General features: G+C 34.6%; 1 long non-coding RNA gene across 2 annotated transcripts; it reads right to left on the reverse strand.

The window, feature by feature from the left end:
* Positions 1–691: 691 nt before the first annotated feature.
* LOC147493386 (uncharacterized) lies at positions 692–7,752 on the reverse strand. 2 transcript variants are annotated; one of them, XR_015199096.1, is made up of 4 exons: positions 7,370–7,752; positions 6,846–7,290; positions 6,608–6,725; positions 692–1,021 (listed from the first exon to the last, which is right to left on the reverse strand). It is a non-coding gene; the product is annotated as an uncharacterized LOC147493386 (long non-coding RNA). The 2 variants fall into 2 exon arrangements; XR_015199095.1 differs by having other exon boundaries at positions 6,846–7,746.
* Between the last annotated feature and the right edge of the window lie 4,334 nt (positions 7,753–12,086).

The following is a 12,086-nucleotide window of genomic DNA, read 5'->3' on the forward strand; positions in this document are numbered from 1 at the left end:
TGGCCATTATTTAGGCATTGTTCTTCACCCATATTCTCTATAAATAGGGGAGTGAATTTCCATTATTTTTGTGTACTATGTTTTAGATCTAGTTTATGTTTTTGATTCCATTCATTAGTTAATTCTTCTATTCATTCTATTTCAATTATTGCATATTTCAATTCATAATTAGTTTAATTCATGTCTTTCAATTCCATGTTTAGTTTTCGTTCAATGATCTTAGGCTAAATCCCTTCTAATAGGGGGTGGAATGAAGCCAACGTGAGAACTTCATGAGTAGTCTAGTTAGATCTATTTGTATGTGTTTTAACGCATTCATTTCTTTTGCTAATATAGAAATATAAAGTAAAAGGAGTTGGAGTGTAAGGAATTTCTACTTCAATATAGAGATAGAAGTAGTAGGAATTTCACATGCCTAATTCTAAGTGACATACATATATAGACTTATAATTAGGGGATAAGTTCATTATGATTACGTTGTAAAGCAATTGGTCTTGAATGTACTTGAAAAAGGTTTAATTTTTCTCATTTCGTTGTAAAGCAATTAGTGAGTTAATTTAATCCTTAAGAAAACTAATTTTTTGCATTGGGTTGTAAAGCAATTGGTGTCTAAACAAGTTTTCTTTGCAAATAGTTTAATTCGTTTACAAGTGAAGTTATCTCGGATGGTAGAGTTCTAGTCTCTATTATGCCTATCAATGCAACCTTCATATAGTTTAAATTTACTTGAATGAAGTGGTAGAATTTAGTGCATATCAAGTTTTACAAATAATCAAATACAATCTATCTATAGTCTCTTTTTGAATACAAAACATATTTTTGAATACAAAAGTCAACCTAAATTTTTTGGAAGTTTAGAATAATCAATCAATTGATCGACTTGGAATCAATGTAAACTCTGCCATTAGAGCTGGAAATTTCAGCAATAAGAGCTTTTCTTTCCCTGACCTCATTTTCACCTCCAAATCTACAGACGAATCTGTGATAGTCTTCAAAACGCCTCTTAAAGAAAACCTTCCATCTATTATAAAAAAAACATAAACAAAATAGTAGGTGAATAACTTTCGTGTAAATGTGGTGTAAAAGATATAATCTAAGATATGGATTAAATAAAGAAGAGAGGGGAGAATTGAATAGTATAGGTCTAAAATATATAATCTAACATAGAAGCTACCATAAGTGTAGGTCCAACATGAAACGGAACAGGAAAATGATATGCACTGACCTGAAAAACAATTCATTCTAGCTGATATTAATGCAAATCATGTGAATATGAAACTAAAAGACATTGTACTTTTATTTTTCAGTTTCAACATCCAATCCAACATTTCTTAATCTCCTCCACCTAGCCACCCACCCCATCACATCTACCATGGTTAAACTTGAAGTAAATTGAGCAACAATTTATCTTTGCATTGGTCAATTGATGAATTTGTTTTTGTTGTAAAGATTATTGAAACTATACTATTTGGTATGGTTTGATTTTTAGTGGAATTTTGATTATTTTGTGGTAAATTTTGATGGGGGGCAGATTTTCAATTTTGGGTAGGGCGGGTAGTGGTAATACAAATAGTGATGTTAGAATGAAGATGGCGGCGGAGTGGTGGTGGTGGTAGAATCATTTGCTTGAATCACTAATTCTCCTAGGTATAAATGTAAAAGGGATATGTTGTTTACAACTTTACATTTACATGGCAAACTCACAAATTCCAAATGCACTTTTACACTATAACTGACTCACGCAGTTAGTCAAATTGACAAAAGAAAAAATCTGAAAAAAAAAAAAAAAAAAAAAAGATAAGACATGTGGTCAAATCCTATAAAACTTAAGTCAAATTGACACGGATACTTAATAAGTGCCAACCACGACGACCTCTATTAAGTAGGACACATGGACACAACTAATTAGAAGGAAAATACTTGCATTATTTTGTTATACAACAAACTCTTGGATCAAGACCTTACAAAGTATCTACTTACAAATACTTATCTATAAAAGCGGCATATCATCGAGCAGCAACTATATTGATTGATTATTTTCTTAAACATTTAGGGTATAGAAGAAAAGCCTAAATAAAAATAATATGCACAACGTGTCAGTATGTCCAATACAAATGTTCATCTGCCCGATGGATTTTCTTAAGAATATGAAAAGTGAGTGCTACAGAGTGTAAAACTCATACAACAGCCATTGTAAAAGGAGAAATGATGTTTTACTCCTTTTACAGCCAAACCCCCAATACAAATGTTCATCTGCCCGATGGATTTTCTTAAGAATATGAAAAGTGAGTGCTACAGAGTGTAAAACTCATACAACAGCCATTGTAAAAGGAGAAATGATGTTTTACTCCTTTTACAAACCCCCCACACACACACATTAAACAATTACTTTACATCAATGTCTTTAGAGAAAAAGAGAAATTTTCATTTTTCCACCATCACTATATGGGCTTCATTTCAAAAAAATAAACCCTCCATCAGTCCATCCCCTATCTTATTCCTTGCGCTTAATTGCTTCAAATTAGAGATATTCTTTCAAATATATATATATATTATATTATATATATATATATAAAATATATATATATATATATATATATATATATATATATATATATATAAATACTAGCACATTGACCATGGTCAACTTGGTCAACTCACGGTCAAGAAAAAAATGGTACTATTTATTTTTATTTAGGCTTAATTATAGAAATATGCAACGTACTTAGGGCCATTTAACATTTGTATCAACATACAATTTTTTTTAACAAACGTATCAATGTACTATGCACGATTTAACAAAAATAGCAATCCGTTAGGATCCGTCAGTTAAGTGATGATTCCATTTTTTTTCAATTTCGTTTTTTTGCATTTTCAACATGGCAAAATACAAGCAACTTATGTGGCAAATTGTTTACACATGAAACAAAATGCTGACATCTATTGAAATACTAAAATTTTCGCATATATCAAAATATCAAAATTGCAAATCAAGATCAAAATTTTGGCATATACTATAAATCTCAAGATATTTCAAAACCCGATCTGAAAATTGACCCATTTGTCCTTCTTCTTCACCCATTAAACCTGTTTCACCAACTCAGATCTAAAAACACCAACACAAACAACCCCCCAATTATCAACCTCGACCTACACAAGTGTTTTAGAACCTACATTTTAAAAAGTTATATTAGGTTCTTAGTAGCAGTCGGCGACCTTTTCTTCTTTTCTTATGTTAGCCCACAGTAAACATATAATGAACTCGACACAAGAGATCCAAGAACACCAATACTGATCATGGCATAAACCATGCCTAGATACTCGAAGACCGGTTTTCCCGAAAAAGTAGATACGATATGACTTATGATACTGAATCCAGGCAGAATGGGAATATACACCTCTGGATGACGAAGAACCGAAAGAGATGCTGATATAATATTTAGTTCACCTGTAAGAAGTCATCCTTTCGAGGCACTGGTTTGTAAGGTATTCGGGTGAACTAGTGGGGCTATTACAGCGAAAGGGCCAAAAGCCCAGTTTTGGCTCGATAGCTCGACACTTCAGGGTGGGTTTGTCTACTCAAATCGTGGGTTTTAGAAAGATCCATATTTTGTATCCAATATTTTGCCACATCACGTCTTTGTATTATGTCGGGTGGAAAATGCAAAAAAATGAAAAAAAAAAAAAAAAAAAAAACAGACACATCAACACTTAATTGACAGATTCTAACGGTTTGCTATTTTTGTTAAATCGATATTAGTACGTTGATATGTTTGTTAAAAAAAATTGTATGTCGATACAAGTGTTAAGAGGACCTAAGTACGTTGCATATTTATGTAATTAAGCATTTTATTTATTATTATTTTTTTCCCGAATATCAATTTAAAAAGTAGTACCAAAACCTAAATAACCCAATTCTTCAAAAAAAAAAATGACTTGAAGAATTACTTCTAAAAATATTATGTCTTGAAGAAGAGTATAACTGTATAAACAATTAAACACTATAGGCAAGACCAAATAACACAGATAATAACCGAACAAATAAGACAAATATTAATCAAAAGAAAGCCAGTTAATGAAATGCAAGTCCCTGAGAAAGTTTGACGTAATACAAACTGTGGAAGGGTAAAATCAACTGCTAGTTTTTATGTGAGAGTCGTGTGTCATGAGTCAATTTTGGTTATTGTCTACTAATTGCATTCAGTGGGAAATGATAGCTAGGGCATCCGATCAGCATACCTAATGCATGGTGTCAGGATAAAATCAAATTGGAGAGCTCGTGCGTTTTGCATGAATGCAAATACACCAATATGCTCCAGTTTCTAATAGACTTAATTGTACACTACTCCTTTCTAATAGACTTAATTGTACACTACTCCTGCTTTTGTGATTGTATATATGATAAGTGTTGTGCTCTTAAATGTGTCATTTGCACGGTATGGTGTTAGGTGTATCAAAGTTTATAACTGATTTACCTTTGGAATATCTCCCTAATAGTCAGTGGTGGAACTAGGGGTGTAATACGGGGAGGGCCGGGTCAACTGCGGGTTAAATAGTGATGGGTTGGGGTAGGACGGGTCTAGGGGATACAAATCCAATAGTCACCGACGGGGCGGGGTGGGGCGGGGCGGGTTGAAGTGTCATGTCTTAGTACCATCACCAAGCCTGTTGGGTCAGTTTATGCGGTGGGTTTTGGGCGGGTCATCCAGGTCGGGTGGAAATTATCATTTGAACCTAATTTCACAAAAAAAAAAAAAACTTTCTAATTCTGCAAGTAATATATTTCCAATTCACAACATAGAGAAAAAAAAAATTGAATCAATCAATAAAAAATAAACAAAAATAAAAATAAAACTTGAACTTGAACCCAAAACCATATCTGTAAATTTGAAACTTCTTTCTCGTGATTTACCATTTGTAAATTGATTATTTTCCATAGTATAATAAAATGAAGATGAGAGCAAAAATCTATAGTACAAAACAATAAAATATAAACTAAAAAATTTGAAATTAATGCAAAGATGAATGATTCATCTTCTCAAAAATTCGAAAGTTGAATTTGAACTTTTGATATTTGCCCAATATTCAAACTTGAATATTTAAAATTGATTTGAACTCATAAGTTTGTGTTCATATCTCCCAAATTCCTACAAAAGTTAAAAGAAAATATAAACAAAATACAAAAATATTAGAGTTAGAGTCTTAAAATTATGCGGGTCTACAGGGTTGGGTCAACGGCTTTTGACACAGTGCGGGTCGGGCGGTTTGACGGGTCGGATTTAAGCATAGAACCTACACTTATAGCCTGACCGCGTAGAAACGGTGGCGGGGCGGGACGGGACGGGTCTGTTTTGGGGTCGGTACGGGTTTGGGTGGCGGGTGAAGATCGGGTACCCTACCGGATGATGGGTCAACGGTTTTTTTTTACACTCCTAGGTGGAACCAGGATATTTTTTTTTTTGGGGGTATTTCCTGTAAGTCCGCCCCTACTAATAGTAGTACGGGCTATCAATATTTGAGCTGGATCTATATATGTATAGGCCTAGCCCATTTGTTTATTCAAGGTCCAAGCCCATCGTGGATTTATCTGAAATTGGCCTACATGGTCCCAACCCTGCCAAAGTCCTTTCGGACAGACAATATCATGGAGTTGTAACAAAGTTAATTGTTCATTTTCTTAGGGGTGTTTGTTTTTCCTACTTATAAGTGTTTGCTACTTATAAGTGCCAAACACTTATAAGTAGGTCTTAAAATCTATTTGTTTTTTACTACTTATAAGTACTTATAAGTAGTAGGGGTGTTTGTTTTTTCAAGCACTTATAAGTGGCAACATTACAATTTTACCCATATTTTAATAACACATGTACTCTATTGTCAAAATTAATGATGATCATATAAGAAATCAATTTAATGGAAGTAGAAATAAATTCATATAGACCATGCATTAAACAATCCACAATATACATATTATTTATTATGATAATCATGAAGTGCTATTGGAAAGACATTAACTTCTTGTCATTTGCTATTTGGTTAGTTATGTAATTTTATATGTGTCCATGAGTAGTTATGTAATTTTATGTCTAATCCCAACTTATAAGTTGGCGTAAGTAGGATTTTCTCACTTACAACTTTCGGCCCTACTTATAAGTTTTTTTTACCATTGGCTACTTATAAGTGGGAAAAAACAAATGGGTAAAAACAAGTGGTCCACCACTTACAAGTGCTTATAAGTGATCTAGCACTTATAAATAGGAAAAACAAACACCCCCTTAGTCTTTTCGGGTATAGAAGAAACCCTAGTTAGAAATCGTGTGGTCAAACTATCCATTTGTCCGACATGAGTGTCTGTGTGTCCGACACCTATCATTTTAAGAATATGCAGTGACCAAGTTACTTAGGTTATGTTCGAGTATTATTATACTAATTCAAGTTACTTAGGTTATGTGAGCAATCAAATGGCAACCTTACATTTTTCATACGAAAGAAAAAGGAAACCATCAAATCAACGGTTAGGCTACATGAGTAGTTTAATCAAGGGTTTATCTATATATATATATATATATTTGTTCATTTGAACAGAAAAACTTGATTGAGAGAATCTGACCAGAAACAGGTTGTGCGATAGGGTGAGATCCCTGAATATACCAATGTCATTTGAGTTCCTTAGATGGGGGTAATGGCTAGGATCAACTCGCTTATCAACAATAAGCTTGATAGCAGCACTACACAACCATTAAATTTTTATGCATCCGTCAGTATAGCAAAACAACATTAAAAGTTAATAAATATGTCAGCCCTAAGCACAGCAAACGAGACTGAAACAAAAAAGAAGAAAAAATAACCTTAGAACACCAGAGTTCAAATCACCAGAGTAGGATTGGAATATGTAGTTCCCCAATCCTTTGTAACCTATCAAGGAGGTGTGCCACCTGATTTCAAATAAGACAAACCCCAGAGCAATCAGTGAAGAACAATAGGTGCCTAATTCCAATAGGAGGCGAAAGTTCCAGGGCCAAGGGCCAAATTTGTTTTGGAGCTTATTTCTTCAAGAAATAGTTGGATATCAGTAGAGTGGATTCCATGAAACTGAAACCCATACGAAAAATTTTAACAGCATGGAAAATGTTGAAAAGGATTAGCGGCACTCATAGATCACCAGCTGAGAGAGAGAGAGAGCCTGATATCGATGTACTCATCGCCAGATATGATGTGTGTGTTAGCCATACAAAATGTTGAATCACAAGAACCTTCCTTCATTTCAAGAATTGTTGCTATTGCAACATTATCCTGGGAAAAAAAAAAGTTGACAAGACAAATTGTAAACAATACTCTCTTTTTGCAGTAACTGTAATAATCATTTTATTACTTGTTCGGAGAAAAATCTACAGAAAGGGACACCAAGAAGTTCTCGATCTCAATACAAGGGTATCTCATTCCGGTTTGACCACTGGTCGTCTCTTAGGATCCGTTGAGAAACTTTCAACACAGAAATCAGGCAGAGTTCTAGGATCAGGGAGTCCACTAAGCTCAGTAGGTCAACTGTGAATAAGAACTGATGGAGCTCTCAAGGACTAGAAGGTATGTTGGTTTACTAAAAGAATGCAAACGGACAAGTCCAACGCTTACAATGTGCGCATGAGTTCACCACATGTACGCTCTATCTGAATGTCTAAGTGGGGATCGAATCTCCTTTCTCTACTTATTTTAGATGTGTAATTCTTTGTAATAATACTTGTCATTTACAAAAAACTCCAGCTTACCTATCGAAGAAAATGAAGTATTGCATAAGTGGGAAACTTAGGGTGTGTTTGTTAAAATTTTACTAATGGAAAGGAAAGGAAATAAAAAAGTGGCCCACTGTGGAAATGAATGGAAAGAGTTTTAAATATGTGTCTGTTTGGTAAACTGTGGAAATGAAAGTAAAACTGAGGAAAGGAATAATCCTGTTTGTTATGCAAAAGCTGTGGAAAGGAAAAGAAAGCTAGAAACATGAATAATTCATCAATATTACTTATCATTTTTCTCCAAACTACTTATCATTTTTCTCCAAAACTCATTGCTCTCGGAAAAATAAAATAAAAAACAAATGGCATGACCTTTTTCATTTTGCAGATATATACATAAAACTTGTAAATTAAAATGAATTTAGCATATAGAACAAAAAAAAGAGACAAAAACTACCCTGTTTTAGGAGTATGAACACTTGTATGGCACCTACAAACTCATATATAATATTGTTTAACAATAATAATAGAGAACTCCCTCAAACACATAAACTATTGTTGCATTCACTAAAACAATAATAAAATACTACAATAATCTTGAAAACATCCAAAATAGTTAATGGATCTGAAATACTATAAAATACTTTAACACTCCATTATAAAAAGAAAAAGAACACATGAAAGCATATCCAAAGTGTATCTAAAACAACCACAAAAGACTTGAGAACCCATCCACTCAATTATCACCAAGCTTCTTCAATAACCAACTAGTACGCTTGTTGGTATTCATCTTGAGAAAAAACATTTTTAGGTTTTCAGCACCATCTTGTGAAAACAACTCCATAGCTGCAATCTTTTGTTCCTCATCCAACACATCAATTTCATCAATGGCTAAACAAATTTGGTCCCAAGTGAGGGCTAGAGCATTGTTCTTACTAGGCTCAACTGCAATCCTCTCACGCTCAATTTCACTCCTCACACGCAAAGAATCTGCCACATTCTGCATAACAAGCCTCATGCCTTCTATAACATCATTGCCTCCACCTTCCATGCTCTTGCGCTTCTTCTGAGGTAATTTGTTTGGACGGGCAGACTGACTTGATGGTTGGGAAGTAGCAGTGTGGGAGCCTCCACCCTCGTTATTAGTTGATGGGAAGTTATCCATATGGATATGCATGCCTTCCCTAAGCAAAGTATCTGAATGCTGAACCTGTGATGACATGTCCATCTCACTTGCCCAGAAGGCCCTCATCCACCGTGAAGACCCGGTTTTGTATGTTACCACAAGCAATATTGTCTCCAAGCACTTCAACCCACTCCAACAACCTAGGTATTTGCTTACCTTTATAGGTCCTCCTTTTCGGGTTTGCCTGCGACATAAAAAAATATTTGTTGGATTTCAAGAAAAAAATATTGAACCAATCTGCACTAAAACTGTTATAACTTTATTTGTATAACTCGGATTAGTACAAGCTAAATTGGGTATGAAACTATACTAAATTGGCTACAACTAACTTTCAGGCCATGAAAGGAGGTTTCCAACAGAAAATGCACAGAACGCCACCAAACACAGAACTTTGTCAAAAAAATCCTGGTTGACCTATCTGCACTAAAACTGTCATAATTTTATTTGTATAACTCGGATTAGTACAAGGTAAATTGGGTATGAAACTACACTAGATTTTCTACAACTAACTCTCGCCATGAAAGGAGGTTCCCAACAGAAAATGCACAGGACACCACCAAACACAGAACTTCGTCAGAAAAATCCTGGTTGACCTATTTGCACTAAAACTGTCATAACTTTATTTGTATAACTCGGATTAGTACAAGGTAAATTGGGTATGAAACTATACTAGATTGTCTACAGATAAATTTCAGGCCATGAAATGAGGTTCCCAACAGAAAATGCACAGAACGCCACCAAACACAAAACTTTGTCAGAAAAATTCAGGCTGACCATTATGTACTAAAACAGTCGTAACTTACTGTGCAAATATCGAAACAAGATGAATCCAATTGTATTGGAAAGCAGACTCACAGATCTAAAAATCTTATTCAAGCCCCGAGACCAAATTTTCAAGAACAATTTTTCAAGAATCTTCTTAACCAACACCAGAAATCAAACCAACAAAAACTGCTTACACAATATATTATTTGTCACAAAAATTAAAGGAACATAAAATCTTAGCTCGGGCACTAATAACTATGTTATCAAAGAATCAAATAATTAAAGTACTCACTATACTACAATAACTAACAAAACTTGTTCGCACAAACATTCTTACCTTAATTGCATCTGCCCATACTGAAGCATCACTTTCTATCATCATTGTATCCGGATTCCAACCAAAACCACTATGAGAAAAAGATCTCAAATCTTTGAATGATTTAACCACAGCCCTCTTTGTCTTGATTCGGTTTTCAACGTGTTCAATATCGATAGCAAAATCCAACTGATCTCTCATTGCTTCAGTGACAGTGAAGAATGTGATTTCTTTCTTCCATCCACCGGTTCCCCTTAAACCCTTCGCAAGATGTTCCAAGAAAACTTCTAACATGACATCATCCATAGATTGAGTCCAAACTAGTCTCCCTTTCTGATCACGTACTGGTGCTTATGGTGTTTGAGGTGTTGCTTGTGTTGGCATCCCTATTAAAATTATTATATGATCATAACACATCTATTTCCACATTATAAATTATTAAAAAATATAGTACATAGGAATTGAAAAGATCCATAAAATTTAGATTTCATCATTTTAATCAACAACATATAATCAAACCATAACATTTGCAATTCACACTTTGCATAAATGTCAGATGCAAGTACATATTCTTACCACCCAAAAACAAATACAACATATAAATAACTAAAAACATAAAAGTAGTCGATCACTCTCTTTGTGTTTGAAACATATGACGCTCATTCCACATGCTCTCGTTAGGTTGGTCCGAACAACTTCCACTCATTAGTTGGCCTCGATTGCACTATAATCCCGAGCTTGGCTACCCATATCTCTAGGTTCCTCCACATCCGGTTCATCCAGCCATCCACCAACATCGCGGGGATCAACCTCTCAGATGAAATTATGTAGTATACAACAAGCTTGATTAAATCAACTTGTATATCCACATTGTAAAAAGGAGTTGCCCTCAAATAAGCGAACGCTTTTTTTGAAGTCCAAAAGTACATTTCGACTACATTACGCAGTGAAGAATGTCTAAAGTTAAATAACTCTTTTCGTTCCGTCTTTGCCATTTCTCCAATTTCAGATAAATGATACCTTGTTGCCCGGTACGGAACTAAGAAGCCTAGGGCAAGTGGGTAACCGGCATCAGCTAAGTAATATTTACCAGGTGGAACAAACAAGCTCTCCCTTGGATGGTTTAGAGCAACTCTCAATATCCGACTATCATGAGCAGAACCCTCCCATCCGGCCAATACATATGATATTTTCATATCAAATGTACAAGCCATTAGAACGTTATGCGCTAAATTCCCTTCCTTCGGTTCGCGATACGTGGTTGGTGCGCTATAGGTACCATTGCGGTATGAAAGTACCATCAATTGCACCAACACAATCCTATAAAAGCGAGGAAATAAAAAATATATAATTACGACTAACTTTATACCTTTAAGGCAAATGCTAGCTAGGTTTAAGAGTAAGTATTTTACTCGGTTTACCTTAAAATATCTCATGGCCCAAGGCTTCATATTACTTCCTGTTGCTGGGGAGTTCGTTTGACGTGTCTGTCTTATGTATTCCCTACCAAGCATCAATACAGATTGCAAAACTCTATGAAAATATCGGTGGATAGTTTCTTGTGACCTTATCATAGTCCAAGCAGTAGGCCCCATACGTGTATCGTGGCCTAAAATGTAAAGAAACATTGCCACTTGTTCTTTCACAGAAACCCACCTACTAGCAGTCAAACCTCTTTCTTGAAGTCGTTCACATAAGGTATTAAAATATACTCTATTCAACCGGAGCATTTTATGACAATTATTATCATCTTCTGAATACAACCTCTCTAGAGCTAGATGTCTCTCGTAGTCACGATTTCTACGTGGCGCCCTATTAATAGGCATGTTCTCAAGCATACGTGGCATTACAAAATATGCAGCAATTATACAAAAGACTGCAACTATTTCGTAGTCATCCATATTCCTAAGATAGTCATTATTGATTAACAGAGTTACAATTAATTAACAGATAAACATATAATATTATCAAGGAGTTAATATTAATACAATTAATTAACAGATAAATATTAAGAACAACATATATAATATTAACTAACATGAAAATGTCTGCGATATCCGATCTTGTATGTTTAGAGTAAATCTATACACTC

Source organism: Coptis chinensis, chromosome 6 (assembly GCF_015680905.1).
Source record: "Coptis chinensis isolate HL-2020 chromosome 6, ASM1568090v1, whole genome shotgun sequence".
Taxonomy (NCBI): domain Eukaryota; kingdom Viridiplantae; phylum Streptophyta; class Magnoliopsida; order Ranunculales; family Ranunculaceae; genus Coptis; species Coptis chinensis.